The sequence below is a fragment of the Mustela nigripes genome, chromosome 13 (genome assembly GCF_022355385.1).
Source record: "Mustela nigripes isolate SB6536 chromosome 13, MUSNIG.SB6536, whole genome shotgun sequence".
In the NCBI taxonomy this organism is placed as follows: Eukaryota; Metazoa; Chordata; class Mammalia; order Carnivora; family Mustelidae; genus Mustela; species Mustela nigripes.
The window spans coordinates 422894-439396 of record NC_081569.1 but is presented as its reverse complement, the minus strand read 5'-3'; the positions used below and the strand labels follow the sequence as shown (position 1 = coordinate 439396).

Genomic DNA, 16503 nt, shown 5'->3' with positions numbered 1-16503 from the left:
TCTGTCTGTCAAATAAATAAATAAAATATTAAAAAAAAAAAAAGATCAGTCCTATCTTCTCAGGCTGTAAGAGTTCTTTGTATTTCGTGTGTGTGCCCTAGACCTCCAGCCACCTTGTCAAGCCTGGAAACCCCTTCTCAGGATTTTGTAAATGCACAGGACTAGAAAGGGAACCAAAGCTTGTTACTCGAGGCTCTTTTTGTCGGTGAAGTCACCAGGAACACCAAACTAGTGCGTACGGACCCCACTGCTCCAGGAGAAATACTGGGGCAGGGTCCCAACCAACACAGCACTTCCTAAGCCTACCCGAAGCTGACTGCACACACGCATCTCCCTGTAGGCCCCTCACAGGAGGTGCACTGAGGAACACAAACTTTCGCACCGCGTTTGGAGACGATTTTAATGGTGATACTGCAAACAAAAAGCACAAAAATGAAAAACTCATGACACCAAATAGACCAGAAAAAGGACCCTTCTTTACAAGAGAAGTGTCACAAGAAGGCAGGGCGTCCCTTTGTTCTGCTGCAACTGACAATGTGTCAGGGGACCCCAAGTTTCCGCCACCGTGCACATATCCGTGCGAGACCACGACAGCGCCGCGAGTGTGATTTGGGGCCACAGGTACATTTCAGCTGTAGGCAAACCTGCCGATACGGAGCCCAAGACTAAGGAAGACCAACCGCACCCCGAAGCAAAACGCCACCAAAACGTGAAAGTTAAATCTGTGAAGCTGCGTTTTGATACCTACAGAACAGGGCCTGACAGCGAGTCTCAGCGCTACCCTGCTTTCACGGGGTGCTGCGCTCACGCAGTCTCCCGAGACGCGGACGCAGCTGTGACTTCTGTCGCTGACAAAGTCACGCTGTCAACACCGGGTCTGCTGCCCGTACTCGCGACTGGAGGAAATGCTGAATTTCGGCTGGAGATTAGGGAACCTGGAAGTGCAGTTCTTCTCAGCCACATTCATGCCCCCCAATTCCCTCCAGGGAGCGAAGAGACCACACAATGAAGGCACCCAGGTTCAGGTTACTTGCTTTAAATCTGCAAACCCCAAAAGGCCACCACGAAGACTTTCCAAGGACAAGGGGAAAAAAAAACTTCTGAATAACCCGTCTGTGAAGATCTCCATCAAGGTGGCAGGGTTAGCTCATCTGCGACCCAAGAACAGGGCAGGGAGGGCAGGGAGGAGCTCGCAACAGGGCTGCGGCCCCCCTCCAGTCCGGATCTGTACTTGGCAGCAGAGGAACCCAGCGGGGAGCAGGAAGGCTGGCAGGGAGCGGCCTCCTCAAACCAAGGCTTGGGTCCACGCGAGCTCGCGCACCAGCTCTCTGAACCGCCCACCCCCACTCTGCGGGCACCCCTGCGGACGCCTCCACCCTCCGCACGACCTCACAGCTCAAGGAGGCCTCCCCGGGATCGCAGGGACGGTACACGGTGCACACACGCTAGAGCACAGGCGACCAGACGACGTCACCCCCCCCCCACCAGGGATTTCCGAGCTGAAGGCCCCCGGGCCCTCCTCCTCCGCCCTTTCTGGACGAAGTCTCCCCACTCTCCCCAGCCGAAGTCATCGCTCGCTCCTCACGGCTTCCGAAGAGCGCCACACGCGCCCTATTACCCAGGCGGGTCAGGAAGCCCCAGGACCGCAAGTCCGGAGCACCCGGCCCGTGCTGGCCCCTGTCCGGCGACGGGAAGCTCGCTTCCGAGGAAGGCAGCGCGGCCGACCACGGGGAAACTCCCATTTACGGTCAGAGGCCTCTCCCGCGGAGACGCCGGCCCCCGCCCCGCCGCTGCCCAGGGCCTCCTCCGGCCAGACGCGACCCCTTCTCCCCCGCTCGGGCCCCGCGCCCCCACAGGAAGCCAGGGCGAGGGGACGCCCAGGAGCCCCCGCCAGGCCCGCCGCCCGGAGCATCCCGGAGCACACCAGCTTGGAGGCCGCCTCCGGCGCACCCTCGCTCACCCGCCCTCCGGCCGGTCCGCCGGGGCCCCACAGACCGGGGCCCCACAGACCGCCGTCCCCAACGTCCACGCGCGTCAACTCACCGCCGTCCTGCCGGCTGCACGGTCGCCGCGCTTGTGACGCGCGGCTCGCGGCGACAGCGTCGCGCAGCGATGAGCTACGACGCGGGGGCGGGGCATCTCGCAGCCCCGCCCTGCTCCCGGGCGCAGGCGCGCGCCGCAGCGCCCCCTACCGCCTCGGCGCCACGCGGCCCCCAGCGCCGCTGCAGGTTTCCCCTTCCGCACCTGCAGGCTCTAGGCTTCTGCTCCCTTGGGTGGGGCCTCCGACCCTCCGCGTCCCTCGGGTGGAGGGCGACGGGGGCCGCCCCTCCCTGCTGGAGTGTCCCCCGCAGGGGTGGAGGGAGACGGGGCCGCCCCTCCCTGCTGGAGTGTCCCCCCCACCGCGGGGGTGGAGGGAGATGGGGGCCGCCCCTCCCTGCTGGAGTGACCCCTGCAGGGGTGGAGGGAGACGGGGGCCGCCCTTCCCTGCTGGAGTGACCCCTGCAGGGGTGGAGGGAGATGGGGGCCGCCCCTCCCGCAGGAGTGACCCCTGCAGGGGTGGAGGGCGACGGGGGCCGTCCCTCCTTGCTGGAGTGACCCCCGCAGGGATGGAGGGACAGGCAGGACCTCAGCTGTCTGGGCTGACCCTGAATGGCCAGCTCTGTCAGCAGGTTGCTGTCTCTCCTGATTGAAACTGCGGTAAAGCCAAGAAGACTCCCAGTCCTTTCCCGGTGGAAGTTAGGGCTTCAGGGGTCTGGTCTGTTAGGGCGGTCTGCAGGTCTACCGTCGCTTTCAGGACACCGGCAGACCCACAACGGTTTATTCACACCACGATATAAAGTTCACCCGTGGGGGCTCTTTGAAGAGGGCGCCTTGCTCGGAAATTGGCCAAATACACACACAAGTCTACCAAGACCCTTTATCTGGCCCTCCGTAATTCCTTCGGTGACTCCTGGCCTACCGGAACTTCATGCAGCCCCGGTGGATCCCCTGCAGGTCACTAGTTGAGGAAGTTTGGGTTGAAGTGAGCAGGCTTCAAGACGTCCTTAATTGCCAAAATTCTTATGTGGTGCCTCCTAAAACTCAAGCTGTCCCTATAATCATTCTGGCTATATTTGACCACAGGACATTTGCTCCTAAGGCCAAGAAAAAAAGTACAAATTATACCTTCAAACTAGGGGCGATTCCCATTACATTGACCTGCATGCTGAGTGGACCCTGTTCAGGCTCAAACCACAGAAAACTGAACTCGCAACCCTGAAGGAACTGAGGTTCCTAACGTGCAGAAAGGCCTTTATGTCGGTCCACAGAGCACTGGCTGTTAGCAGAGAAATTGTGAGTAATCGGCTGCCTTTCTGTACACCCCGTTGCTTAGTTCTGCCCCTTTGTGTTTGTTGGCAAAATTTGTGGGTTTCTCCGGTTTTTGAAAATAGACTGATTTGACCAACTGAATGATGTGACCACTCCCAAACCAGGACAATTGGGCCAACTTTACTTTGACTTTTAGCTTTTGAATATAAAGAAGCATTTTCGAAGACTCTCACTTTAAGAATGATAAAATTGTGGCTATCAAAACTGCCTCCAGGGCGTCTGGGTGGCTCAGTGGGTTAAGCCTCTGCCTTCGGCTCAGGTCATGATCTCAGGGTCCTGGGATCAAGCTCCACATCCGGCTCTCTGCTCAGCAGGGAGCCTGCTTCCCTCTCTCTCTTCCTGCCTCTCTACCTACTTGTGATCTCTTTGTCTTTCTGTCATATAAGTAAATTAAAAAATCTTTTTTAAAAAGTGCTTCCAGCTGTGTAAGTAAGGTGAATTTTAATATGTATGATTCAGGCTTATGTGGTTATTTTTTCTTTTTCTGTACATTAACTGTAAATCCCCCTAGATTATTCTAAAAGCACACTGATCACTTTTTTGGCATCTCATCAAGTCCGAGAATCCTGTCTCAATATAATGTCTAGAAGTGCATAAAATGAAATGCATGGGTTTACAAAGGAAACCACTTATATCAAAGACATTATCAAAATATTTGTGGAACGGTAATGAATGGGGTGCTCTCTCCGTGCCGCAGGTCTAAGCACATCTGTAACTTCACCTGGTAGGGATGAGCATAAACAGGACTTCAGGCGATTGGCAACAGCTGTGCTATGATAGGAACCTCTACAGGGTTTGTATTGGCAACAAAGTGACGGGTTTTGCTAATACTTCTGCAGTTTCCTGCTTGCATTTGTAATTACAGGAAGTATTAAATTCTAGCTAGAGGATAAGGAAAATAAAGCTGTACTTATCATCCCCAGTTCTCACGGATCCCCTGAATGCCTGTTGCAGAGCAGATCTGGAGAGAGTTGCCGGTGTAACTCGCGTTTAAATGTTTGCAATGAGTTGTGGTCTCACAGGTCAGGAGGGAGAGAATGGAAATAAGTGAAAACCCAAGCTAATTTTGAAATAATTCGCTCCGGTGCAGATCCTTCGGAGGCCAAGTTTGGGCGGCAAGTCCTAGCAGAGGTGGGACAGACAGGTAGGACGGAGCTGTTCCCAGAGTGGGGCCAGCTGCCTTTCTAAGCAGGCTGGACCTGGGGGAGGCTGTAGCAGGCACTGTCTCCCGCACCTTCCCTGCTACAGCTCTCCTTGCCACTCCGAGTCACGGGTCTGAGCATTCCAGAGGGGAAGGAGCTTTCCAGATCTATCCCACATCTATCTTCCTCTACACAACCCCATTATTAGGTCATCTGGCCTCTGGTTGCACACCTTCAAAGACAGGGAGCTCAGCAGCGCATCAGGAGGAACAGCAGCCTTCGCTCCAGTTCCAGGAAGCCTTAGCTGACTTCCAAGAAAACACTGGGATCCGTGGGTGTGGCGTGGGGGCACAGGGGAAGGTCCTACTTTCTGCTCAGAACAGGCAGAGGGCAGGGGAACTCCATGGGCTGGGTGTCTTTCCTGTGTGGGGCTCTCCGTGACCCTCCGTAGAACCCCATCTGGCAGACCTAATGTCAGGAACCTCACCCTCTTTCGATGTTCTCTCCCACGTCCTTCCCAGGAGCCCCTGGCCGCAGGCTGATCTCTCCCCGGCCCGCACCTCTCCCCAGGCTGCAGTATCTCACCGGTGCCCCTCTCTCTTGGGCCGCCACCCTTCCCTCCGCCCCAAGACTCCCCCTCTTGGAGGGACGTGCACCTCCTTCTGTGTTCCCTGCCCCCACGGACAGGCTCCCGGCCCTTCTTGTTTGGGGCTGGGCACCCAGGGGCTGACGCGGGCTCTAGCGCCAGGGCTCTCGGGCCCAGTCTAGGCTGCCGCACGCCGCAGCTAACCTAGGCCTTGTTTCCTCATCCGTAAAATGGGGGTAATGTGATGATAGTACCTTCCTTTTAGGGCTGATATGAGGAAATCAATGCCGTTGTTTTTCTGGAAAGTTCGAAACACACAACCTACCGTTGGGGAAGGCCCCGAAAGCCCAGGCTCTCCTTCCTTCACTGGCTCTCTGAACACCTAAGGGCACGTGCCTCTGAAGCCGACAGCCAGGACGACTCCCGGGCTCCACCCAGAAATGATCTACTCTGAGCACTTTTTCACAAGGAAACTTCTAGAAAGTGATCGGGATTCTCTCCTTCAAAGCTGTGACTCCACATACCTATCACTAAAATTTTTTACCATGCACCTCGACATGTGTACCCTATTTATTAGCTATGTGTATGTACTATTCTGCTAATACACATATTCTAAAACAAATACAAAGATAGCGTCAAAAAAGGATGAAATCAAAGTAAGTATAAACTGAAGGTCTAATATTTTCTTCCTGTACCCCAGTGCACGGTCTTGCTCACCATTGGGGCATACAAATCCCACATTGGAGACCCCAAAATATCCACTTTTTTTTTTTTTTCATTTTAAACATTCGGAGAGCTACGGTGGCCGGAGAAGCGCGTGTGTGCAGAGCGCCCATGACGTTCAACCCTCCGCCTTAATCCACAGGGGTCGTCCCCTCTTGGGACTAACAGGAAGGATCCCGACACTGAGGGAAGCAAAGTGACTTCTCCAGGGTCATTCGGCCCGCAGGTGCACCGTGGGGTTGAAACCCAGGCTGCTGGGGGATGGCCCTCTCCTGCTCCCTCCCAATCGCAGGGTGTTGGGAGAGGGGAAGGTAGGAAGCAGGAGATCCCAGGAAGGAAAGGTGTGGCCAGGCTAGGGCAGGAGTGCTATGGAGCCAACGGTGGGCTCCTGTGGCTCCTTCTCCAGTGGGTCTGGGGAGGCTGAACCAGGAGGCCCCTGCAGCCCATCTGGGCAGGTCCTGGGCTGGAGAACAGGGGCCCAGGCAGCGGAGCCAGCAGCCCGCGTCTTTCCTGCTGCTGACCAGAGGGCGGCAGTCACCGCCTGCTCCCAGCCGCTCCGCAGGCTCCCGCCCTCAGCTCCTGCAGACCCCAAAGGCAGGGACTGCTGACCACTGGGATCCCGGGCAAGGGCCTCTCAGGCCTCAGTCCTCTCACCTAGCAAACGGGGCTCAAAACACCAGCACCCTAACCGCAGTTCCAGTGTGGTTCCGACACCACCGGGAAACTTGCTCAAAATCACAGATTCTCGGGCTCACCTTCTCCTTCTCCAGCTCACCCATAGCGCCCCTTGATTGTAATTCGGGCTACAGGCGCACTATGGGTGAGCTGGAGAAGGAGAAGGTGAGCCAGGCACCAGCGAAAGTGGCAGCCCCCCAGCGGGGGGCAGGAGCCCCCACAAAGCGAGGAGCGCAGAGGGCTTGCCTCCTCCCTGTGCTGGGAAGGTTCAACAGCAGGCTCTCGAGGGAAAAAGCCCGACCTGGGTGACAGCATTCACTGATTTCAGAGGCCTTGCCGCCGCTCCCGGGGGCAGCTTGATGTCACCATCGCATGGTCAGCATGACTCGAGGGACCTAGTGCAGTTGGTGGGCGGGTGGTGTGTCTGTTCCAGCGTCCCCAGTGGGCGCGGCGCATGCCGGGACCGTCGGCCTCAGCCCCGCATTCCCGGGGTGAGCCCACCCTGCAGTGTCCCTCCCGGAGGCTGCCTGGAAGAGGTGTCCTCTGGAGAGCTGCAGGAGGTGGCAGCAGGAGGCATGGAAGGGACCCTAAAAGCAGGGCCTCTTGTTTATAGAGTTGGGGGTGGTCCGAGGATTGAGAGCAGGGTGAGGACAGATCCAAGAACCTGCCCCCCAGCGAGCAGAACCCTCCGAGGCAGGCTCCCTTCCCAGCATTCAGGGCACAGCAGCCGGGCGGCCCCATCCCTCCGGCCTCTGGGCTCTCCCTGCACCCAGACCTGGCTCCCTGACCACTGCCTGCAAGTCCACTTGTGTCGCTGTGTGCCTGTGAGGTCACGCAGGAGCCCTGAGGCCCGCCTCCCTCCCCGGCTCCCCTGGCCCCTTCCCTGTAGGCCTTGCACACAGATCTAGACGTGGCCAGTGGTGAGCTCAGCAGGGCGCCTGTCCCAGTGCTCGGAGAGTCTGTGATGTGGGCAGGGACAGGAGAGGGCTTTAGGGAGCCCTGTCGGCGAGGAGCTGGGCAGCTGCCGCTGGGGAAGCACACGGCCCCTTGGCACCATGCCCTCTGCAGGCCTGGGCCTGGTGGCGGGTGGCCTGCCCACTCCGGAGCTCCCCGACCTGCCGTCCTGGCCAGAACCCGGCCTCGGGAAGTCTGTTCCCGCTCGTTCCCTGGCCCCCACCCCCAACCCCGTGTCTGAGCAAGAGCCAGCTCCAGAGACAGCCTGAGGCAGGACCAGGATGTGCACTTTGTGTCCGGTGGGTCCTAACCAGGTTCAGTCCCTTCTGCAAACCATCCCTGTTCTCAACTGCGAGAGGGACACGGCTCCCTGGGTGTTATCAGGATGAAAGGAATAAGGTGCGTGGGCCACACTGTGACTTGTGTGCGGCCCCCAGAAGCCTCCGTGGGCGGAACTGCTGGTGGGATCACCGGCTCTTGTCTCCAGCTTTCATTTTGCTGAGAGGGAATCCAAGGTTGGAAGAGAGGACGGTGGACAGAGACGGGGGTGGGTTTGCATCGGCCCCCTGCCCTGTGTGCAGCCCTCTGGCTGCCCTCATGCAGGTCCTGGGGCCTTTGGGCAGTGGCCAACTCTGACCAGCTCCCCACGATCCACATTTGCTCTGTCTCTGCCTCCATGGTTGTGCCAAGGGAGGGTTTGGGCCCTGGGCCGGCCGGCTGGCACCTCTGGCACCTCTGTCCCCGGAACTCTGTGTCCTTGGTCCTATGTCCGTGGACCCTCCGGGGCGACCCACAAGGGCTCGGAGCCCAGGCAGGCAGGAGGCACTCCAGCCGCTCCTTGAGCCAGACCTCTGGGGAGGGGTTGCCGCTTGGCAGTGGCTGCCTCGGTATACCCCTTGTCAATTAATTTGGCAGCTCCGTGTCCGGGGCAAGTGGTCTTTGAGAGGAGCAATACATCCGCGTCAGAAATGAGTTATGGGATCTCTGCGGGGCTGCAGTCAATCCTCCCCCAACCCCCAGACCCTCCCCAGAGGCTGGCTTTGTCATTAGCCCCCGTGTTTGTGTTCCCTGCCCCCCCCCCCGGCCATGGGTGGCCGCAGGGGACTCATTGGAGGCCCATTATCGGTGCTGGTTGTGAGGGATGCTGTGGGGGTGGGGGTCAGGCCCATCTGCACACACATCAGGCCCTTTGTCTCAGGCCTGGTCGGGAAGATGAATGAGGCCTGTCTAGGCGGTGCTGCCTGAGGGACATCAGGAGCTGGGGATGGACCTCGGGGACCCGGGGACTGACCTCCGGCTTGGTGTTGGGTCGAAAGTGGTCTGTGCTTACCACCGTGGACAGAACCAGATCAAACAGGTTTGAGCAGAGACAGCTGGGGGCTGGTGTGTAGCGACGAGAAAACCCAGCGCTGCTGTACCAGTCAGGTGTGGCTCCTGCTTGGCCCTTGCCGGGCATCCCCCCTGAGGCTGAGGAAGTCTGTGCAGCCGGTCTTTCCCCCTGCGTGCTACCCAGATGGGCCAAGGTCTCAGACCAGCTAACACAGACGCCTACCTAGCTGCTGGGGACTTTTGCAGGGGCCGCAGACTCACGGCACAGTGCTCCAGCTCTGACCCCCGGGGACTCACTGCCCAGATCCTGGAAGCTCTCCTTCCACGTCTCTCCTCCAGCTGGGTCACACAGTGGCACCTCACCTAGGTCCCCAGTCCTCCAGCAGGAGGAGGTGTCCAGTGAACGGAGGGAGGGACGGAGGGAGCCACAAAGGGGCTAACACCACAGAAGAGCATTTCAGGTACGCTTGCCAAGGGCCTTCCCCTGGTCGTCCGCTCTAACACAGTAATCCCGTCCTGGGACAGTGTCTTCAGGAAATAATTCAAAACACAGAAGGAAAAGTCTGCAGAGACGCACGCGTGCCTGCCAGCGCCCCTCATAGGGTTGAAGGTGGGTCAGTCCTCAGCGCCCAGGAGGAGGGTCTGCACTGTTAGGTAAACACACGTGGCTGTGGGGATGCAGCTGTCCACACGGGCGATGGAAGCGGGAGGCCAAGCTGGGACAAGACAGGTGCCCCATTCCCGAGAGGCCCGTGCTCAGTGAGCTCCCTGGGTTTGGGGGCCAGGTCTTCCCAGGCCGCGGCCCCGCAGCCACCAGCCCCTACTGGTTTACTCGTCTGCCGGTTTCCCTGGTTCTAAGATATCACAGCTGCACAGTCGTGCGTTGTACGTGGAGGGACGCGCTCCTCCTCGCTGTCCTTCTGTTTCGGAGGCCGGTGCTCACCCCGCGTGCTTACTCCTCTGTGTAAATTTTAGAGCCAACCGGTCAGATATGGAAAGTCTCCTGTCCGTGTCCAGGTGGGGCTTGAACTGAATTTACAGAGTTTGCCGAGAGACGGTGGACAGCTCTGTGATTCTGAGCCATCCCCGTAACAGTGCTGGAAACTAAGGAAAGGCAGAGTGGGCGCCGCCGGCAGGCAGCGTGGGAACTGGGGCTTCTCTGGAAGGGAGAGGAGGGCGCGGTGCAGGACCACGTGCGACTGCCCTCACCAAAACCAGCCGGGGGCTAGACGGGGACACTAACGATGCAAACTTCTGCTCTCCATTTGCTATTTCTGTAAAATAGTTTAATTTTTAAAATATGTGGTCTGGGGCCCCTGGGTGGCTCAGTCGGTTGAGCATCTGCCTTCAGCTGCTCTGCGGGGAGCCTGCTTCTCCCTCTCCCTCTGCCTGGCTCTCTGCCTACTTGTGATCTCTGTCTCTCTCTCAAATAAATAAATAAATAATCTTTAAATAAATAAAAATTAAAGAAATTTAAAAAAAATACGTAGATCTATTTCTAAGGAGCAGGATCTATTTCTAAGCAGCAGCATAAGGGGGACCTTATGACAAAGCATAAGGCTGCGGAAGGACCCTGGCCATGTCCCACCAGGAGAGGCTGGCGACTGGAGACCAGGACCTTGGGGAGGGGGTGAGGCCCCAGTGGCCACAGTGTACAGGGGAAGGAGGATGAAGGGGGTCTTCTCATGGGCGGTGTCCTGGCCCTCAACAGCTTGGGCTCTAGGGGCGCCCCTGGGGTGCAGGTCTGGTGCAGCCTGGGACTCTGGGACTCTGAGGCGCTTCTCGGAGCTGAGAAACCCTTCTGGGCCCTGTGGGGGGCGGGGCATGCCTGCGGGAGGGTCTCTGGTGAGCACCGCAAGGCTTGCGGGGTCCAGGTGAGCAAACCCCAGAAAACCGGGGCATATGCAATAGCTCACGGGCTCCTGACAGCATCCAACCCCAAAATCACGCTCAGGACTTGGGTCCTGGGAGGTGAGCCTCCAGCTCAGGCTTGTCCCTCTCCAAGGGACCCCGCAGGGACCTACAGGGCAGAGGCTGCAGCTTAACAGCCAGTTTAACAGCCCTGGTGTTCCATTCCCTGCCCCTTCCAACCTTGCAAACACCAATCAAGGGAGGGGCTGGTCCCCAAACCATCTGGAGGGGAGGCTCAGGCTGCCTGAGAGGGCAAGTGGCCTGCCCAAAGCCACACGGCAGGAGAGCCACGCAGCCCACATCCCCCGGGTTCCCCTGGGCTCCGGCTGTGACCCCACAGCCTCCTGCGGTTTCCCAAGCGGACTTCATTCTCCCTTCCCAACCCCCACCCCCACAGAAGGTGAAGCCGTGTGTCCGCCGTTGGGGGTGATGCATACGTCAGGCAGGGACAAGACGGATGGGCCATCGGTGATGAGCCAGCCTGAGTCCCCCCACGGGATGCGGTGGGCGGCTCTAACGACCCTGACGACCGGCCACACACCCCCCATCCTTCATCTGTGCCCCTCAGAGTGACTGGCCGGGACCCCCGCCCACTGCACACGGTCCACTCTCCCACCTCCAGGCCACCGTGGTAGGGAGCAGCACACCAGAGCCTCGTCAGGGCAGAGGCGATGACAGTGGCCTTTCGAGGAGGGGACGGACACAGGGAAGGGCCTTCTCAGGCAGCCCAGGGAACCTGCAGTTTGGGTGGAGGCAGGAACCACATCCCGGGTGCCTGGTATCCTGGAGAAGCTGGGCGCTGCCCCCCAGAGCCTCCCGCCCTCCCGCTGTTGCTTCTTCCCCACACCCGTGGGGAAGGTAGGACGCAGGGGCTGATCCGAAGCCTCAGAGAAAGGCCCCTGACCCCCCGACCCCCTGCTGCGCCCCACAAGGAGCCTGCCTGCCCCGACCTCTGGCTCCCCGGCCACTGCCTAGATCCGAGGTCCGCAAACACCGCAGCTCTCCCTTCTCCTCTGCGCCCTTCTAGCCCCTCGCCGGGGCCCCCCCGCTCTGGGGCCTGAGATGCCGGGCAGACGAAGGCCTGGGGACAGAGGGACGATGCACCCCCCAGATCATCTGTGACCGATGCCAGCATGCGTGAGCCACCAGCCCGAGAACCGCCTCAGAACCCTCCCGCCGACACACTAGGGCCCACGGGGCACCGGGGAGGCCTGCTCTGTGCACGCCCTGGACCGGGGAGGACAGCGGGCACATGAATAGGACGAGGGCTCTGAGAGTGGACAGACAGGGCCGCAGGAGCCAGAGGCCAGGGCGGGGAAGCTTCCGGGGGCACGAGACCAGGGTTTGCATCGCAAGGGGGGTTTGTCCGGCAGGCAGAAGGGTGAGTGGCACAGAGCGTGCGGGGAAGGGCACGCAGCTTCGGGCAGAGTGAAGCGAGGAGGGATGCAGGGGCCCAGATCACGAAGGCCCCTGGGCCAGGGCCAGAGCCGATTCTGAGGCTGGGGTGCTTCAGAGGAGTGTTAGCTGGGGGGGGGGGGGCTTGTGGAGAATGAGGACGAGGCCCAGCAGGGCAGCAGCTGCGGGGCACGGGGATCCGTCCTGTGAGGCAGGTCCTGGTGCTGGACGGTGCCCCGCACAGTCAGCCTGCCTGGGCTCTGGTTGGGGTGCAGGGGCCCCCAAAGGGCCATGCAGACCTCCAAGGCGGAGGCTATGCCCAGACAGCCAGCGCCCCTGTGGCCCACTGGGCAGCCAGCAGTCTTGGCTGCAGCACCCAGTGAGCCCACCATGGCCAGTGGTGATGTGCCCCTGTGGTCCGTATTGTGACGACCCCCGAGCCAACCGGGGACAGGGCTAAGAGAATGCGACGGTTCCTTTCCACACTCTGCTGCAGTCTGTGTCCTCTTCGGCTGGGCTTGCAAACGAGTCCTGCTCTCTCCTGGGGCATCAGGCTCCCGTCCACCAGCCCTGACCACCCCCACCCCTGCATCCTCAGCAGTGCTGGAAGCTTCGTGGTTCCCCCGCACTCTCCGAACCCTGGGAGGTGTTCTGGTATGCACAAGACAGGTGCAGATGCTGATGAGACCTGATGCCCCGGGCCCAGTCAGCAAGCCCCCGACAGAGCCTGGAAAAGCGCCCTGGTCCCCACGCCCTCGTCAGACCCCCTCAGAACACGGCTATCTGCCTCATTCACACTGGTGGGAAGGCGCCCAGGGATTGTCTCTGTTTTCTTGTGCATGTTTGTTTCCAAGTGGGGGTGGGGTGGAGTGGAGTCATGCCTCCCCTTGGGGTCCCACACTGCTCTGGGGAGCAACTGTCCTAGCGGGCCTGCGCTCCTGGGGAGCAGTCCAGGGGGCCACTCCACAAAGGCCCATCAGCCTACTGCTGGTTCCAACAATGAGGCCTGTGATTTCCAGCCAGGGCTCTGCGGAAGGGAAGGCGGACGGTGTCCGGGCCCGGCACCCCTGGGATGAGGCCGCATCCCACATGGGCTCCTGGTGGGGGCAACCCTGGGAGGGGGCTCGGCCCAGGAGCTGCTGGCAGGCGGAGGGGGGCTGGAAATGCTCAGCTGAGGTAACAATACGGCCCATGAATCATATTTACAAACACTCCAGTGAGCAGGAGAGGGACGTTAATTAAATATTCACATCCTGCGGGGCCCAGGGGAGCCCCACAGCGAAGCTTGCTGGCAGGAAGCATGGTGCTGCTGGAATGTGGGGCTGCGTGGGGCTCCTCCGGCGGCCTGGCCGGGCTCATTATGGTGATTAATTTCACATTATCAGCACTAATGCAATCACCATCATAGGCCAGGGAAGCCCCTTCATCACTCGCCGCCCAGGCCCAGGCCCAGGCGACCGCAGCGGAAGGGGGGCACTGAGCTTGGTCACGGAGGGTGGGGGCGGGAGAGGACGCAGATGCCAGCCAGGCCCAGCTCTCGGGGTCGGAGGCCTTCCCGGGAGGGGCCGGAAGGTCTGAGGACCCAGCCAGGCGAGGCCCGAGGCCGAGGCCCCTCAGGTGGGGCTCCCAGGGCTCCCCCGCTGCCTCATTGATTGGGAGAACAGCAGCTCCTGGACATCTGGGAAGGCCGGGGCAGCTGGAGGGGCCCGGGGGACTCTGGAGACCGCAGCCCCCACATCCGTCAATCTCGATGACGGAGGCCCCGCGGCATTGTCCTGGAGACGCGGGCTGGGACGGGGCAGAAGGGGGTGGGCGCTGTTCGGGTCGGCAAGACTGCGACTGGGGATGGTGATCGAGCACCCGTGACGGGCAGGCATTGTGCTGTGCCCACACGTGCCGCAGGCGGGGGGCGGGGGCGACCGATCAGGGATGAATGGGCGTCTCTGCCTTTATGGACTTTCAAAGCACCATTTGGCATCCTGAGCAGGGGGATCGATGAGCGGCCACGGACCCCGCGCCCCGGGGGCCACCTCCGGGCAGCAGGTGGATGGGCCACGTGGGGGACGGCCTGAGGGCCTCTGCAGTGCCCGCCCGGCACCGTGAGCCAGGCGGGGGGCCTTCCCCGGAGCAGGGCTGTTGGCCATCAATTTCCCTCTCCCTGTGCATGGAGAGGGAAGCTGGAAGCTTTGCCGTGTTTCCTGATGAATTACAACGCGGTCCTCCGGCCTCGCAGCCCAGGGCATCCCAGTGCTTGTATAAATCAGACTAATGAAAGCCGAGCCTGTCACTGGTGAGAGCAGGCATTCACTTGGCAAACCTTCCCCAAGTGCCCGCTTGGTGCCCGGGCCTCCGCTGACCAGAGAACAGACGGAAGGCGGTCCCGGCCAGTGGGAGACCCCTGGGCCGGCAGGACCGGCAGACACACACACACCAGCACCCACGAAAGGCAGGGCTACCTGCTGGATGGAGTCTGGACTCTGCCACCCCAACTCCTGTGTGGCTTTGGGCCAGAGCCTCAGCCCCTCTGAGTTTTGGTTCTTTTACCTGAACAGGAGCCTGGAAGACACCTGCCTTGCAGGACGGGTGTAGGGATTAAGTGACCCTGTAGGGCAGGGCCCAGTCCTGTACCTGGCACCTGGGGTGGGGGGGAGATAGATGGTGAGTTCCGTCTTTGTCCTCTGCTCCCACCGCCTGTGCTGGGTCCAGCCTGGACTATGGGAGGCAGAGGACAGATGCTGGACTGCACCAGCGGTGGACAGGGAAGGACGTGTCGGCAGGCAATGAGGGGTCCACCTTGGAGAATGGGGGCTGGGCAGGAGTGGGGGTTTGTAAGAGCAGGGAGTGTGGGGAGACACGGGGACACTGGGGGAGGAAGGGGACAGGACGGGGTGACAGGGTGTGGGGGAGACACGGGGACCCTGGGAGAGGAAGGGGACAGAGGACAGGCTCACAGCCGATGCAGGTGCTGAGGGAAGAGCTGGGAATTCGCCACGTAGAGAGCTCAGAACAAGGGCCCGTCTGCTGTGCCTGCACAGGGCTGCTCTGGGGCAGGGAACGCTCAGGGCTGGAGCCTGGCCTGGGAGACGGCGGCTGGTGTGTCTGCCGCAGGCTCTGGGGATGGAGAGAAGGCAGGCGAGCATAGGAGGGGCTGGTCCGGCAACAAGCCCACGGCAGGGACAGGCACGACCAGACAGGCCACCTGGAAGGGCCCAGTGTCCATTCTTCCCTGTAGAATCAGGTTCAGGGGCGGGGGGAGTCAGGAACACACAGAGAGACAGCCACACGGACAGAACACCCCGACACGCAGGCGCGAACACAGAGCAGACACGTGGGCAGACAGTCAGGCAGGAAGCCTGCGTCGAAAGCTCCCTCATGGGGCGTGACCATCCAGACACTGAGATGACACTGGACACAGGGTGACCCCACAGAGCAGAGAGACACGCTCGCACCAGTGCACGCCCAGACACACGCACACGAAGGCCAGAACACGCACACACCACCAATGACGACACGCCTGAACGTAACCCTTGAAACAACGACCAGGCAAACTGGGAAGAACCAAAGTGGCCACGGGGTCTGCAGGCTCCGGGGATGTGGTGGCTGCTCTGAGGCGCAGGTGGGTTTCGGGGGCTGGGGGACCAGCGGACGTGGCCGGCCCCGTGGACACGTCCGCCCCGGGAGGGCAGCTTCTCCAGACCAGCTCCGCGGGCTAAGGTGGGTGCGTGGCCGACCCGAGGGGGGGGGTCCTTCTGCACGCCGCACCCCTCAACACTGATGGTGCCTCCGCCCACAGGGGCTCGGGGGCCCAGCGAGTCGCCGTGTGCAGGGCCAGGCACACAGGACTCGAGAGCGGTTCTGACCAGTACCCGCAGTCCCTTTCCCTGAATTCTGAGCCCCAGACATGCCGACAAGAGCATCTGTTTCTCACTAAGAGGCGCAGCCAGACGGGAACGGATGTGAGGCTGCTGGTTCCTCATCTAGCCTATGGGCTCCTCACGTCCCTCTCTGGTGACGGGAAGGCGGTGGGCTGCGGGGCACCCGGCCGGTTTTGGAGGTCTGCAAAGTGCAGAATCAGAAACACACCCAGGCATTCGGAGAAGGACGCCCGGACCCGCGTGCACACGTCCACACTCAAGGCAGGGTGCGACGTCCCGAGGGCAGGCCTGCCCCTGGGCCTCACCCTGCCAGGGACACACAGCCTGGGCATCGGCCTGATGCAGGCGCTGCCCTTCACAGCGTACACGGCTACAGGCCATGTCACGTGACCCTGCGGAACCCCGAGAGCTCAGCCAGCTTCCCTGTCGCCTCCAGGTCTCAGACTCGGAAGCTGGGCTCAGAGAGGCTGAGCGCCGGCCCAAAGTCACACAGCCAGGGTGTCTGGCCTGGGTCCGAGGCCCCAGAGCCCATGTTCTTTCCTGG

The 16503-nt window shown here is 60.8% G+C and overlaps 1 protein-coding gene across 3 annotated transcripts in view; it reads right to left on the bottom strand.

Annotated features, from left to right (window-relative positions):
• The window catches only part of SKIC8 (SKI8 subunit of superkiller complex), a 16836-nt gene extending 14715 nt beyond the window's left edge, over positions 1–2121 (bottom strand). The window contains exon 1 of one of the 3 annotated variants that reach the window (XM_059371374.1): positions 2044–2121. The gene's annotated coding sequence lies outside the window, so the exon portion shown is untranslated. Of the gene's footprint in view, positions 1–306; positions 331–1960 lie in introns of those variants that run through there. The other 2 variants (XM_059371375.1, XM_059371376.1) reach the window with 2 other exon arrangements.
• Between the last annotated feature and the right edge of the window lie 14382 nt (positions 2122–16503).